The sequence below is a fragment of the Rattus norvegicus genome, chromosome 3 (genome assembly GCF_036323735.1).
Source record: "Rattus norvegicus strain BN/NHsdMcwi chromosome 3, GRCr8, whole genome shotgun sequence".
NCBI classification, from domain to species: domain Eukaryota; kingdom Metazoa; phylum Chordata; class Mammalia; order Rodentia; family Muridae; genus Rattus; species Rattus norvegicus.
The window spans coordinates 165,540,325-165,544,262 of NC_086021.1; the positions used below are offsets into that span (position 1 = coordinate 165,540,325).

Genomic DNA, 3,938 nt, shown 5'->3' on the forward strand with positions numbered 1-3,938 from the left:
CAGTTATCCCTGTTGGACTTGTATGAAAGTGAACTCAGAGAACAATGTTTTTCCAGGGTCACACAACAGTAAGCATCGAGGATGAGAGTCCAGCCTGTGCTTCCGGGCACCCATCGCCCACTCTGTCTTGTGTTCACAGCTATGATTTCCCTTCACTACCCTTTTATGTGTAGGAGAGCCCTCCCTTCCAGCCCCTCCCCCAGGTGCAGGCCTTGGCTTTGTTGACTAGCAACTATGTGACCTTGGACAAACATTTTTGCAAAGGGCCTAAGTCTCTTTATATAGAAGAAAGTTAGCTTAGATAGATAGATAGATAGATAGATAGATAGATAGATAGATAGATAGATTGATTTGGGGGTTCTGATAAAATTTTTCAGGGTCCTCCAAGTATTAAAAGTTGTCCCTGGGTTATCACAAATTTCAGAAAGGAAATTATATTTATACAAGGCAGTGTTCCTGGGGCCTAAAATGTTTGAAGCAGGGGTTGGGGATTTAGCTCAGTGGTAGAGCGCTTGCCTAGCAAGCGCAAGGCCCTGGGTTCGGTCCCCAGCTCCGAAAAAAAGAAAAAAGAAAAAAAAATGTTTGAAGCAGAAATTCTAGAACTCTGGGTCTTTGCATGTCCCTCTGTGTGTGTGTGTGTGTGTGTGTGTGTGTGTCTGTCTGTCTGTCTGTCTGTCTGTCTGTCTGTCTATTTGTCCCCCATTACATATGTGTGTTTGCATGTGTTTACATGTGTGTGGAGGTCAGGACAACTCTCAGGAATCGACTTTCTCTCACCACCCCACCTTGTTGATCTAAGAGGTCAAACTCCACCATCCCGTGTGATAATAAGGAATGTGAAAACAAGGTAATTATTACTGAAAGTTTGCAGTGTTTACGGAAGAGAAGCCACCGAAGTAGAATCGTCAGGATAGCTGATCTCTGAACGCTTTTTTCCAGTTTCAACACATCCAGAAGTGAAGCTATTGGCAAGACCTGCCCTGGTTTCCAGCTCTCAAATGCAGGCCTCCTGGGGTCCGGCTCTTATTCGCAAGGCTGGGTTATCCTATTAACAGAACCAGCAGCAGCAATGACTTGCCAAACCCTCCTGCCGGCCTCCTTAACAACCCCTTCTTCCTCCAAGCCTAGCTGACACGTCTTACCACTTGAATAGTAGAAAACTTCCCTGCCGTTGATTGCCTCTTACTGTCAGTAATTATGTCCCTAACGTCATCCCTTGTAAATATTATTTAATATTCCCAGGGCACTGTGACATGCTGGGCTGTCCAACTCATTGGACTCAAGACATTGGCCTGACTGAGATACCATCCCCTGCTGAAGTGACTGGAAACAGCCGCGGTCAGAACCAACACCGAATCACACTTCCAGATAACGGCAATGCTCGCCAGAGCTGCCGAGGAATCCCCAAACCCTTGTAGTCCCTAACAGTCTCCATTTCCTGCCTACCACAGACATCTCAGACCTTGTGTCTCCCCTGGGCAGGCTTAGTCCCATTAGACCCATCAAGACCTTTCTTGCTGTGAAGCGGCCAAAGTCTGGGTCCTGGTTCTAGCTCAATCTCTCCCAGAGCTCCTGCTATGGGCTGTGGGGAGAGCAGGACACGAGGAGTTCGGGGTCTTAGCGGGGTGAGTGGGCGTGCTTCCATTTAAATGGGGTAATTTTTGAGCAAAGATTAAAAGGAACAAATGGAGTAGCAGAGAAAGCATTCTAGGCAGAAGGACCAGAACACAGGACCAGGAGAGTGGACTGGTCAAAGCAGGGAAGAGAGGACTTGCCTTGGAACAAACCAGACTGTCCGAGGCTCAAAGCGATGTTTGTCGTTGGGCATTGGGGTAGAAGAGAGACATGAACTGACTTGTGTCTAGACTGCTGTGTTGGACACAACTGTAGTGTGGGTTAGAGACCGAGAAACCTTCGAGGAGTTAATACGACTCTCCAGGTGAGAGGTGCTCAGGTGGCCCCAACAGGGCAATGACAGACTCCACCTGTTCTGTGTCTTGATTCAGGAAGACTGGGAACCCCCAGAAGGCCACATCACCCCTAATTCTCTTAAGTCGCAGACTCCCTCTCATGGTTTTATTGTCTATTTGCTCTCCCAGTCTCTGCAGACTCTGACACCCTGCTGATCCTCAGGGATCCAGGCTCCACGTAGGATGGCGGGGAAGTGCTCAGATATGGGAGACAGGATGTCAGTGAAGGACTCAGGATGGCTCTGTACAGAAGGCCCAACAGGCTGTGGTCACACCCAAGGGGATGTTCCTTCAGGAGCACTGAGGAAGGCCTGTATGGGGCTAACAGTTAAGAGTGGGTGAATGCTCCTGGTTAGAAACCACTTGGGCATTTCTTGAACTAGCATGTGTTGGGGTCCCTGCTCACTGGACACTGCATGAACACTTTACCTAACTGCCCTCCAGGTCAGAGCACCCGAGATCCAGTCAGGACCAGTGTCTCCTTTCTTGTCCAGACAAGGGAGCCAGAATGAGCAGTAGGGGGACTCCCTCTCATCTGTCTGCCCTTGCCACCCTATAGCACTCCTCAGTCCATTCTAGTCTATCCCAACATTCCACAGGCTCCCAGTCTGTTACATAAGCGCAGAGGTTCTAAGGCCAGCAGCCTGACAATGCTCATGTCGCTTAGCAGGGTGGCAGACAGAGACGCCTGGCCTCTTGCTCAGCTTTCACACCAGAGTCTCTGTGTTCATACCTGACCTGTGGGGACACTGGACCAGACATAGGAGGAGGAGGGAACTCTTGGCTGCAGACAGACAGAAAGAAAACCAAACAGGACAGGTAACATGATTTGCTGATCCCCCTACATGGGAACAGCTCTGAGACGAAAATGTCTTCAGCCAGAACCTCAGCTATGTGCGTCCAATAAATCCTTGGCTACAAAACCCTCAGGACTTGTGCCATCATGTCAAATGGCATGGGTAAACGTTTATGTTGGTTTGGTTATACAGGCCATACTAATTTATAAAGAAAAGCAAAGGCCTCACTTGCTTGAACAGGGAGCAAAGAATCATCCTTAACTGAGCTGTGTTCAATGTACATCCCATACATGTGTTAATGCAGAAATGTATGTTACCTGTGAGAGTCCTATGCTTATGGACACTAGTGAAGTCAGTGAAGCCCTGACAAGATGCACCCTTCAGGCCTGTTTATTCCAGCATCCTGCCTGACCCGACCTCAGACTGCCTCAATAACTGTTTCTTCAAAAGTCTACATCCGTAACAATTTCCAAACCGCTAACTGGCTTGTTCAGCATCGCAGACTGATCCAGCCAGGATGCCAGTCAAACTTTGGACTTTCTCAGCATGCAGAGACTGGACAGCAAATGCCAAGGTAGATTTCTTAAGACTAGTCATTATCCCAAATCTCTCGGGCCTCCGAAAGAAAGACAACACCCAAACCAGTAAGGAAACAACTTAAAGATAATTATGCCCCAGTCTCAAAAGGTGGGGTGGATGTTTTTGGTCATTCTACAAAAGAGCATTAGTAAGCCCAGAACCTTACATTGGTATAGAGCTTTGTGTATTGATACAAATTAAAGTTATATTTAGTTACATTGGTGTAGAGCTTTGTGTATTGATACAAAGTAAAGTTATATTTAGTCACATTGGTATAGAGCTTTGTATATTGATACAGATTTAAAATCATATTTTGCTACAACATGCTATGGTATTTATTGTACCTATGGGATTTTTAAAAATGCAGTGTTAAGTTCTAGTGCTTTTGAAAGTTGCTGTTGCAAACTGATCAGGATAAATAAGAAATGCAAATTAGCTGTCAGGCAACCAAACTCATGGCCATGTTAGAGACTAGTTTAGTTAATTACAAGAATATGTTTCCTAGATTGAACAGATAGTGAATAGCTAGAAACAATTCTGATATACTATAGGTAGATAGATGGTCTTCAAAAACTCAGAGATCCACAGAATA

General features: G+C 46.3%; 1 long non-coding RNA gene across 1 annotated transcript; it reads right to left on the bottom strand.

The window, feature by feature from the left end:
- Positions 1-2,053: 2,053 nt before the first annotated feature.
- LOC120101765 (uncharacterized) lies at positions 2,054-2,557 on the bottom strand. The gene is made up of 2 exons (XR_005502674.2): positions 2,400-2,557; positions 2,054-2,291 (listed from the first exon to the last, which is right to left on the bottom strand). It is a non-coding gene; the product is annotated as an uncharacterized LOC120101765 (long non-coding RNA).
- Between the last annotated feature and the right edge of the window lie 1,381 nt (positions 2,558-3,938).